Source organism: Neomonachus schauinslandi, chromosome 10 (assembly GCF_002201575.2).
Source record: "Neomonachus schauinslandi chromosome 10, ASM220157v2, whole genome shotgun sequence".
NCBI classification, from domain to species: domain Eukaryota; kingdom Metazoa; phylum Chordata; class Mammalia; order Carnivora; family Phocidae; genus Neomonachus; species Neomonachus schauinslandi.
The window spans coordinates 120,883,193-120,895,348 of NC_058412.1; the positions used below are offsets into that span (position 1 = coordinate 120,883,193).

Consider the following 12,156-nt stretch of genomic DNA (forward strand, 5'->3'; position numbering starts at 1 on the left):
GTAGATGAAAACTAGGATAACAACAGTAACTATTTCAGAGGTTTCTAATATAATTAAATGAAATAATGTATAGAAATGCCACGATAGGATCTGACATTTAGTAAATATTCAACAAATGTTAGTATATACACACATATATAATCTGTATGTCTACATGTACATATGTAATTATTAAGTCTGTAGAGAAGGGATACTTGATTAATGGTATTAAGACAACTCATCAGATATCTTGGACAAAGTCCACGAGAGGTAGTGATACATGTGTGAGGATGTTCATCTCCACCATTATTTATAATGATGACATATTATTAATCCACAGGATTAAGCAAAATGAGACAAGTGTACATAACAGTGAACCGCACGCTATGCAGCACTCAGCAGTCCACAGAAATGAACCCAGGAGACCCCTATACATCGATAAGGAGAGATGTTTCTAATATATTGTTGAGTAAAGAGAAGCAGATTATGGGGTGACATGTATGTAACAGGAACCTGCAATATACAACTGTGCTCACAAATCTCAATGCTTTCTCTTCCCGTAGTAGGTGGAATGGTGACCCCTAAGAGATAAGTCCACTGTGAAGCTGGAACTGTGACCTTATTCGGAAATTGGCTGTTTGCAGATGTTATTAAGTTAAGGATTTCAAGATGAGAGAGAGCTAGATTACAGTGCACCCTACATCCAATGATGAGTGGCAGACACCCTAAGGAGAAGCCCACATGAAATTGGGAGACAGAGACCCCAATCCTGGGCAGTCATCAGAAGGTAGGAGAGACACACGGAGCAGATCCTTCCTTGGAGCCTCCAGAAGAAACTGACCCCATCAGTACCTTGATTTTGGAATTCTGGGTCCAGAACTACGAGGGAATACATTGTTTAAACCCACTAACTTCGTGGTAATTAGCTACAGAAGCCAGGAAACAATTATACTTCCTGAACTCGTCAAATCCCAAATTTATCTTTGAAAGTCCCCTGTCATTCTCCATGTCCTTCAGCTCCTCTCCACTCTCCGGGACCCACTGACCTATTTGCTGCATCTAAGTTTAAGAGAAGAGACTGCTTGCAACCCGACCGTATGCATGATTCATGGCTGCTTCTGACTGGATCTGCTGTGTCAGCATTTGATCTACTGCTTATAGAGATAATATCATTATCTGTATTAGAGGAACAGTGTGCAGTAACAGGGAAATGGGTAAGTAAATTAGAGTCCATCAGTTTGATGAAATATTACATAGTCAATGAATAAGATAATGACAAAGACTAGCAACATGTAGGGAAAAAGGTTTCTGACATAACACTAAGTGGAAGAAAAGTATGTTACCAGATCGTATCTACAATATCACAGTAACTATGAAAAAAATCTTCCTAGATGTGGACAAGAACTTGAAACAGCTTGATTTTCTGGGGGGGCCGTGAGATCAACTGTGGGTGTGTTTCTTCTTCCTTTCATTCAGAGTCTAAGGGATGTAATGGTGTTTCTGTGAGAGTAAAAAAGAAAAGACAAAGGTGACCAAAGCCTACAGTTTACCTCAGGGTATCATAGAAGCTGGAGAAGGAAAAAGGGGAGTAAGTGAAGGGCCCGGAATAGATGTTCCACCAAACTTTGTCCTCAGGGAGAACCAGGGTCTCATACTACAATATGGAGTCTTGTGTTTCTGAATGAAGCTCAAATGCCAACAGGCAAATCCCTGGTCCATCTTAGCTATCCCCGAGTGTCCCACTACCTACAGATAACCTCATGCCCCAAGCCTTCTATGACCTGGCCTTCCTGGATCCTAACCCTACAAACACCAGTGTTCTTCCTTGTGAAGAGTCTTTAGTTCCTGGGCATCCCCTGTTTTTTCTTTCTTGCAAACACATACAAAAAGGGTGTCCTCTTATCCCTTCTCCTATTTCTGAACAAACCAACCATCTGGTTGTTCTTCAAGGCTCTAAGTCTCTGGGGATTTCCCTTGTCAGGCCAATTCCTGCTTTGGCATGTGCAGATGACGACACTGAGTTCTAGAGTTCTAGAGATGCACTGGTCCCAGGAGGCCACATGGAGCTAAGAGTCTTGGAGACTGAGCAGCTTCCCCGGTCTTGCATCTCCAACATGGAGGTCAGAGGCACAGCCCCTCAGGACAGTCAAGCTTTCAGGCATCTGGGAATGTAAGGGGCAGGGTGAACTGCAACAGCACAGTATTAATGAGTGATAAAGTCCAAGCACAGTGGGCTGAGGAATGGAATGGAGGGAGAGGACGAGGAAACAGTTCACTGAAAGTGTATTAGTTTCCTTGGGCTGTCTGTTGTAACAATGACCCTCAACTGGGCGGCTTCCACAACAGATACTTATTTTTTGACAGTTCTAGATGTTAGAACTCTAAAATCAAGATGTGGGTGGGGCCACGTTATCTCTGAAGGTAATAGGGGAGGATCCTTCCTTGTCTCTTCCTCGCTTCTGGGATTCCTTGGCATTCCTTGACTTGTAGACACATCACTCCAATCTCTGCCTCTGTTGCCATGTGGTCTTCTCTCTGTGCGTGCTTCTGTGTCCAAATTTCCTTCTTATAAGAGTAGTAGTTATTGGATGAGGCCCACCATAATCCAGTATGAAGCTGATCTTAATGACATTTGCAAAGGCCCTATTTCCAAATAGTCTCATTCGTAAGTACTGAAGATTAAGACCTTAACATATATTTGGGGGGTGGAGGATGCAATTTAACCACCTACAGAGAGTAATCTTCCTGGACGTTTTAGGGATAAAATAAAAAAGAAAATAACAGCTGAAGAAAAGTAACAAAATAGCACAAAATAATGGACAAGCTAATATCTATTACGTTTTAAAAGTTCATCTATGTTTTGAGGCAAATGTTAGCTCCTACCCAACATGCTCAAAATAGATGAATAATGTGAAGGTGAGGAAAGCCTGACATTTATTGATCCCCTGCAATGTTCCAGGAGTTCTCACACAGAAACTCATTTTGTTCTCAGTGACACAGGTATTCATATGACCCTCATACACAGGAGGAAACTGAAATTTGGCTCTGACACTTGAAATGTAGTGAGAACAGACTGAAAATGTGCTGTTACTGGGAAATACACACTGTACCTCCAAGTCTGAGTCTGGGAAAAAAGAGTGTAAAATATCTCCATATTTTTATATTAATTACATGTTAAAATGATATGATTTTGGATATACTGCATCAAGTAGATACATTATTAAAATTATTATTTTTTCCTGTTTCTCTTTAGCTTTTTAAATGTCACTACTAGAGGGGCGCCTGGGTGGCTCAGATGGTTAAGCGTCTGCCTTCGGCTCGGGTCATGATCCCAGGGTCCTGGGATCGAGCCCCACGTCCGGCTCCTGACTCAGCGGGGAGCCTGCTTCTTTCTCTGCCTCTCCCCCTGCTCGTGCTCTCTCTCTCTCTCTCTGTATCCCTGTGTCTCGAGTGAATAAATAAAATCTTAAATAAATAAATGTCACCACTAGAAAATTTGACATTACACTCATGGTTCGCATTACGTCTCCATCAGAAGGGGCTACTCTACAGTGTCAGAACTGAACAGTACAAAAGTCCAGATCAGACCCAGGATTAGGACCCCAAAACTGACCACGTGCTTCCCCTTGGGTCTCTGCCTCCGAAGACCCTGAGCTAGAAACAACTGTTTCAGACATCATGTAGCAAGGGTTAACAAATGCATGGAGCAAGAGGGAATTAACCTAGCCGGCAATCTTGACCAGGTGGACTGTCGCCAATACATGAAAAGTAAGAGGACTGTGGCCATCAGCTTGCCCTCGGAATCAATGTCTGAATCAGATCAGAACAGAGGGATGCAGATTACCCACATGCGGAAGAGGAGCTTCTAGACTATCCGGAGTGTTCTATGTGGACAGAAAGAACCTGCTGCTCAGATGGGGAAAGGAGTCTGCCAGCCAGGAGCGTCTGGGCCGGGCCAAGTCACGGAAGTCTCAGCCACAGCACGTACCCCAGCCCCATCCATGGGTGAGAGGCTCTGCTGGCTGAGGGCAGCCTCCATTGTGGTCTTGGGGTAGGCAGAGGCAGAAGCCATTAGAAACCCTAGTTTGCCTCCTCTGGCCTTTGACCAAGGCTTGCCAAGTCTTCATAAAGCCCCCTATTTGAACCAAAACATCAGCTCCCGGAGGAGAAAGATTTGTGTCTGTTTGGTCCACTCAGGTATCCCAATTGTCTAGAACAGTTCCTGGCACATAGTAGGTACTCAATAAAGACTGAATAAATGATTGAGCCAACAAACGAATGAATGTGACCCCCATGGTGTGCTGCCCACAGGGAGAGTCTGTGATGGCTCTTAGGGGCTGGTTTCTACAGTTTCAGTTCTGACACTGTAGAGTAGCCCCTTCTGATGGAGACGTAATGTGAACCACGAGTGTGCACACAGATTGTGTGTGGCCCCATGCCTTCCAACATTTCAGTGTCACAACTGTACATGCAGGTCCAGCCTATCCCGTGTGCAACAAAGCCAGAGGTCAAGCCTGGCTCACCAGAGTCTGCTGGCACTTGCACATAGCTTCCCTGAGCACCAGAGACATTCAGCAATAAGGGTAGTAGGCAGGAGCTCTGAGGCGCCTACAAGTGTAGGGACAGCAGGAAACGGCCAGATTGGGGGGCAAAGTATGTATCTATGGCTTCTCCTATTTGCACATCTCTCTGCTTTAGATCCTCTGCACCTCATACAGCTTGGCCTCACCTCAAACACCCCTCCTCCCCACCTCAGCCCCGAGTACATGGTTTGGATGTTAATGCTGTGGACCCTGGAATTGGAGGCTTGAGCTTCTCTGCCCCTATGCCCCTCTCCTCCACCTTCCTCTCCTCTGGGTCCCCTCCCCACTCCCAGATCTGGCCACTTCATCCTCTGGTTCCTCCCGTAGAAGTGGAGGGTCAGCAGAGGACCAAGAGAGCAGAGTGGGAGAGAGGTGGGCTGGGAGCTAACTGAGGGCAGATTGGGCACGTTGGCAAAGGACTCCCATTCTCTCTGGCCTCCTAAGGGGAAGGGGCAGCTTTGCTGGGGACTGAACTCGATGCTGACTCTTCCCCTGCTGCCTACACATGGGAAGGCTGCACGGTTTTCAAGGGTGATGGCCATGCAAATCCAAGTGTGGGGGTGTACAATGTAATGACCGCGCTGTCAATGGATGGGGCTCATCTCTCCGTGTCACTGGTGGGGAAGCTGCGGCTACCGTGTGCTGATGCAGGCTGGGTGTGGGAGGAAGGAGGGTCTGAGGGAAAGACAGTTGTCCCCGGTCATTGTAAACACAGTCTCACGGGGCAGGCCTCAGTGTGGGCCTGGAAGATATAATTGGGTTTAGTGGTTTGTTGTGGGTGGAACTGTGTATCCCGAAAAAGAAACGGTGAGGTCCTAAACCCCCTACACCTGTGAATGTGACCTTGTGGCCTTATTCGAAAATAAGATCTTTGCAGATATAATCGAGTTAGAATGTGATCATTAAGGTGGGCTCTAATCCAGTATGACTGGTGTCCTTGTAAGGAGAGAAGAGACGCAGACACACCGGGAGAAGAGCAGAGGATGGGGGTAGAGGGGGTGATGCAGCTGCACGCCCAGGGACCCGAGGACGGCGGGCGACGCCCACGGTTAAGAATAGGGCATGGAACACATTCTCCCCTAAGACCTTCAGAGGCAGTGTGGCCCTGCCAACAGCATGGTTTTGGAATTCCAGTCTCTAGAACTGTTGAGGGAATCAATTTCCGTTGTTTAACGCTGCCAGGTTTGCAGTACTTTGTTATGGCGGCCCCAGGAAACAAATACGGGGTGCTGTGGGTGAGTGTGGGGTGAGTGTGTGTGTGTGTGTTCAGCTATTACAGGTGATTGGTTACCAACAAGCATAATTTTGATGAGAAAAAGTGAGTCGTGACATGAAGACGTGTATGGGAGGGTCTGACTAGGACTATCCAAATCCTACCATCTCCAAAGTTTGGAGTGACCATGACCATGGAAAGCCAAGCTAGTTTCCACTTAGATGAATGTCTGAGCTCTTGTGCTCCATTCTGTCATGTTCCCACTTCCCCCTCCTCCATGCAAATACAGTTTTTGTTCTGATTACAAACAAAACGTATGCTTGTTAGAAACAGCAGATAACTCAGAGAGAAAGACAGAACAAACAAAACATAAAGGAAAAATAATTAGTCTCTATTCTCCTTGTCCCTAGCTAATCACTGTTGATGTTATGTTCTCTTCCTCTTTCCCCATTAGGCTTATTTCATAAAGGACTTCAGCTAGCCTTGCAGTCCAGCCGGCTGCCCATGAACCTGACCCAGTGGGCTTGGTTACTCATGCCAGAGGCACTGAGGAATCTGTTTGGAGGGGGCTCTGGTCTGTCTTGGTCTGTCCGCAGAGTATGAAGTTCCCCAGGAGACAGGAAATAGTCTGGCACTGTCTAGGACCTAACTGGCCTTGTCTAGGACCTCCTAGACCTTACGGCGTTTGGGGGTGTTTTGAGAAACTCTGTCTGGAGGGGGGCCTTGTGGTTGCTGAATCAAAGAGGAGCAGCTGTGGAGGACACCCCTGGCAAAGGCTGAAGTGACCCCAGAGGGCAGTTCTCAAATCTTGATTAAAGAAGTGATTCCTTCTGTAAGGGAGTATTTCATTGTCTCAAACCATTCAGTCTTGCCCCAGGCCCTATCTAGCTCAGGCACAGTTGGCTCAGAGTTAGGCTGGGTATCTGTTCCTGGTGGATGCAGGATTGCTCTTTATTTTCTGCTTCTTCTTGGCATCAGGTAGACACCGTATAAACCCCCAAAAGTGAAAGGGCTGATTAGATCCCATTTTTCTGAAAAATGAGCTGCAGTCTGTCTTTCTTTTCTAGAGACATCTACAAAAGATGTTTCCAGCAAGCTCCTCCCACTCTGCACTTTTTCAGAGGATTTGCCACCTGTCGGGAGTGAATGGTGGGCCTCCAAAAGATACATTCATCTGGAACCTATGACTGTGACTTTATTAGGAAAAAGGGTCTCTGCAGATGTAATTATGTCAAGGATCTCAAGATGAGGTCATTCTGGATTAGTGTGGGCAACAAATCCAATGACAGGTGTCCTTTTTAGGGGCAGTCAGAGGGAGGATTGAGACACGAAGAGAAGGCTGCGTGAAGACTGTGGCAGAGCCCGAGTTATGCGGCCCCAAGACAACAAATGCCAAGGGCTGTCAAGGATTCCTGGCAACCAGCAGAAGCCAGGAGAGAGGCAACAGATTCTCCCTCAGAGTCTCCAGAAGGAACCAACCCTGCCATCAACCATCACCTTGACTTTGAACTTCATCCTTACAGAACCATGAGGGAGTAAACCTCTCTTGTTTAAGACACCTGGTTTGTGTCATTTGTTACGGCAGACCTAGCAAACTAATATACTGTCACTGAGCCAGTTTTCTGATCCCCTCATCCTTCAGAACCAAAAGGGAATCATGTTTAATGTCCAGAAGATATCCTGCAAATAAGAACTTGATCCAACTGTGTAGGACATTATGTCTCTACCCTACTGTGTTCATGAAGAAGGGCCAGAAGCTCTTGGGAGCTGTCCAGGTTCACCTAGGTTTGGTCAAGTTCTTGATGGTGTGTTTTCAAGAAGGCTACAAATAAATCCCATGTGTTGGGAGGAGGTATTGGACAGCTTTGGAGGGTAATGGCTTGCTGATGTCACCATTATTTCCTTTGATGGGTTTCAGGCAGGAGAGTGACATGAATAAACTGATGTCTTAAAAACACTAGTTGCTTCCTGTAGAATGGACCGTGGTAGGTGTGCGCCAAGCATGGGAGCAAGGAGAACAGCTGGGACATTATTGTCGTCGGGGCAAGAGATGCTGGTGCTTGCAACTAGGAGGGTAAAGGCAGAAAAGAGGGCAGATTTCGGGGACATGCTGGAGGCTGCACTCTAAAGACTGCTGAGAAGCTGTGTGCATGTATTTAGGGGAGAGGAGCACAGAGCCAAAGGGGATCAGAGGTGACCCATTTAGTGCCAGGTCCTCCACTCCCCATCACAGTCAGTGACCTGGTTACCAACTGGCCAGAGTCGTCATTATTCTCCCTACCTACAAGCAAGGTATCGAGCCCCAAAGAATGACCCACACAACACCACGCAGGGACGCGGGGCAAAGTTCAGACTGGATCTCTCTTTTTTCACATGGTTCGTCGTCCTCTGTCCCTTCTCACCACACCCTCAGTCCGTCCTAACCTTCGGAGCTCACCCTGCCCTGTGCCATGCGCCTCACTGGCCTGGGCTGCCATGCTCACTAGATGCGGGTTTGTGCCATGCACCATGAAAGGGGGCAGTGTCACCCCAGAAAAATGTCAGGTGGCTATGTTCTTTGACATCGTAATCATAACTCTGGAAACTTATTTAAAGGAAGTAATCTAAAGATAGGGGAAAAAAGCAAATGCATGAAGAGGTTCACCAAGGCCTCATTTGTAAAGGAGAAATACTGGAGACTGTCCATATGTCAGATGGGGATGGTTAAATAAATTGTGGTAGCACCATTTGATGCGACATCAAGCAGCCATTAAAATGCTAATAATGCTGTAACTATGATATATTTTTAAGTGAGAAAAAAGCATTTAAAGTCATAGAAGTGCAATAATTATAGCCAAATGAAAATTTCATATGCAGATAGACAGAGGCTAGAAGGAAATACAGAAAAAGAAAAATGTGAGATTCTGAATAATTGAAATTGTCTTTTTTCTGTTACTATGATTACATTTTATAAATACAAACTAAGTTTTTATAACACATTTGAAGTTTGTGCTAAACCCCAACTTAACAGCTCCCTATGGATCTCTATTCATTTGGCATCTGCTGACCTAACCAAATGTTATCTGGATGTGGAAAGGACCAATCTCAAAGTGGGGTGTTTGTTTTGGTTTTTGTTTTTCCCCAAAAACATTTTTGTTGCTGCCTTATCCGTGACTTTAGATACTGAGGCTTTTCCAAACCTCAACAAAGAAAACCCTGCTTTCCTCTGCTGGAATCCCAGTGTCTTTGCAGGTGCACTTTCTCCCTGCAAACAAATACTCTCCATTTACCGATAGAGACTCGACAAAGCCAGGATTGCAGCTCTCAAGGTTACAGCAAAGGCATTGCCCCAGGACTTCTATAGGTCAGGAATATATGTTTCCCATCAATGGATTCCGGAGCCCCTGGCAGAAAGTACCAAGGTTAGTAACTGACGGTTTGCATCTCCCTCTCTCTCCCCACTTGAGCAATGCTGGCCTGATGGAATCCGCAGGATGGTAGAAGGGGAATTCTGCGTCTTAAAAGCCTCAAACAGCAAGCAGGATGACCTGCTGAAGGCCTCATTGGAGAATGATTTTCTCATTTACACGTGTGAGTGAAGTTCTGGCATGAAGACCTGGTGTCATCGGATTCCGTGTCTACGGGGATGATGTGGCAGCCAGGACCACGCCAAGTGCAGGGCAATTACAGCAAATTGCGCTGCTCCTGGGCATGGCAAAATAGACTTTGTCACTGCAGCCGTGGGCATGTGTGTTGTTTTTTTTTTTCAGGTGAGAACACAAATATAAAATAATCCTTAGCAACATCTTTCTTCCCAAGACAAGAATGTAGGTGGGACTCTACGATGGCAACAAGATATACAGGGAGATGGTTCTAGTAAGAATCCTAAGCTAAAGAAAGGTACACATCTGTGATGCATGCATGCAAGGGGACAGACTTAGGCAAACAGATAAGGACTAGAAGAGAAAGAGACAAGGACTAGGGAGACACTTCTTCTTTTCCATATTTCTGACCTTAAATAACTTACTGCTAGAGCTAAAGCCATATGGGTCAATTCTGGGAGAAAACGAGGCCAAATAAAGTCAGGCATTTCTCAAGCATCCCTTGAGCATCCACTGTGTGCTTAGCACTGTTCTAGATGTGGGGGAAGCCGTAGTGAATAAGACAAAGTCCGTGCCTTGAGATCTAGCAACTCACTCACTTGCAAATACACACACACACACACACACACGCATGCACGCACGCACACACACGCATGCATGCATGTACTTCTATAATGCAATGACAAATATACCCCGGGATATTGCACAGGGACTACAAAAACCAGTTGGAGAAGGTGAGAGGCAATCTCCTTGAAAAGAGGTAACGATTGAGCTGACTGAGAAGCAGGCATTACCCCAGCAAACAGGAAATGGGTAAGGGAGAGAGGCCTGGAAGGCAAAGTGTCAATATACACAGAAATACAGAGGCAAAGGGCAGCTTACATAAGATGCTGCCGGATCACAGAGAGGGAAGCAGGAGATGTCTAGACTGGAGACGAACAAGGTTGTGAAGGCTGAGGAGCACATCAGGAGCTCACACACTGTTCTGCTGGTGCAAGGCCGTCCACGCCTGCTGGCCTGTGTGTTTGATGGGTTACGCTGATGGCTGATGGGCAGGGTGGATCAGAGAGATTTCAGTGCCTCCCAAATCTGGCTGCAAGAGGGACTCTTCGGGGCTCCGATTCTAAGTATTGAAGTTTCTGATTCAGCAGCTTTAAGGGGACCTGGACCTTTGCAAAACTTTAAGGTTTACAAGCTCAGACAGATTTGAAAGGAGCTGATGTGGGTCATCAGGTCTGCTCTCTCTTCTGTCCTCCCCTTTCCCCTTCCTTCCTTTCTAGAACTGTCTATTAAGCACTTACTATATAGCAAGAATGTATTCAGGTTAAAAAGTACCACAGAAGCTAAGGACTAAAGAAAACGGAAAAGGCCTTTCAGCCTGTTATGTTTCTTAAACAGGAAAACCTGCACATCTCCAAGCAGGAATGTGCAGATGTCCCCATGTGTGGGATTCCACAGAGTCCAGTTGGAGAAGCATTGCCTTGAGCACCAAAAACCATCACTTATGGGCTGGACTTGCTCCCCAGAAACTACAAACTGAACATGGTCACTGGGTTCTCCGAAGGCACGAGATGATGCCTTCTATAAGCAGCAGGCATCATCTCGTGGCCCGGGACAGGCTTCCCTTGTTATTTAAAGATCATAATTGATTTGAAAATGTGAAACTTCATAACTGCCCTCTTTATAGGGAGCGCTGCCCATTCTAAAACTGCTCTGCAAATGTTTGAAAAGGTTTTGTTTTTTTTCCCCAAAATTGATTTGGAATGGGAAACTTTTTTTCACTACTGAGAAATATTATGCCAATTTGCTTTCTGCAATTTTCCTTTGATACTGTCATACCAGACAGTGCATATTTGTGTCAGAAATTCATGTCAGAACCCTCCCAAAGCCATCGGGGCATGGCACGCCATTCAGTTGCAAAAGAGGGGAGGGCCAGGGCTTTAAATACCTCTGTTCAGCTGCAAAAATGTTCAGGCTGAATGGGATCTGCCAACAGAATCATGCTGGTGAAGCCCCCTCTGCTGAGGGCCAGGAAGCCTCCTGCTCCCAATCTGGCCCCACCTGCTTTCTCCCACCCACCTCCCTGAGCAGGTCCTTGTCCTGACCAAGTGCCACTCCTCCAGGATTTGATGGTTCTGGTTGGGAAGACACAATGAAGACGTGAAGATGGTTTCCAGGCCCATGCTGGTTCCAGACCTCAGTCTCCCATTTTGTCCCAAAGCTGCCTCTTGAACCCCCATCTGCAAGAACATGACCACCCCAGGGGGGTGGACTGATCATGACTGGGAGCTCTGGCTCAATTCTATAATTATTTATTGAGTGCCTTAAGAGAAAGTACCATGACTGACTCGTTAAGCAAACAATTTTTGAAATCCATCCTGCCAGGAATCCAGGTTTCCCTCACTAATTGTGTGACCTTAGGCAAGTTACACCCCCTCTCCAAGGCTCAGCAGTGAATGGAGATAATGACCCTCACTTGGGAGGGTTTAAGGCTTGAGGTCAATTACGTGATGACAAGCATTCTGAGTGGTACGTGACACTGATAACAGGGGTTTCAATGGGGTCCTAGCAGGAAACAAATGGATAATTCAAGGAAAGTCTGATAAAGGAACTATGTACACTGTAGGAGGGGTGAAGGAAACAGGGCACAGTGCAGTGGAAGGGGGTGGTTTAGTATGGGAGAGAGGGGTAGAGGATGGAGCAGTTTCTGTAACAGGGAAGGTCACCTTGAGAGAAGTGGTGACCTTCCTCTAGGAAGACGGAGCAGTGACGGCCCCTCCCTCCCCCTTCTTCTATCTGC

At 46.3% G+C, this 12,156-nt stretch overlaps 1 protein-coding gene across 1 annotated transcript in view; it reads right to left on the reverse strand.

The window, feature by feature from the left end:
* PTPRT (protein tyrosine phosphatase receptor type T) overlaps positions 1 to 12,156 on the reverse strand; it is an 831,114-nt gene that overhangs the window by 364,731 nt on the left and 454,227 nt on the right. The window lies entirely within an intron of this gene.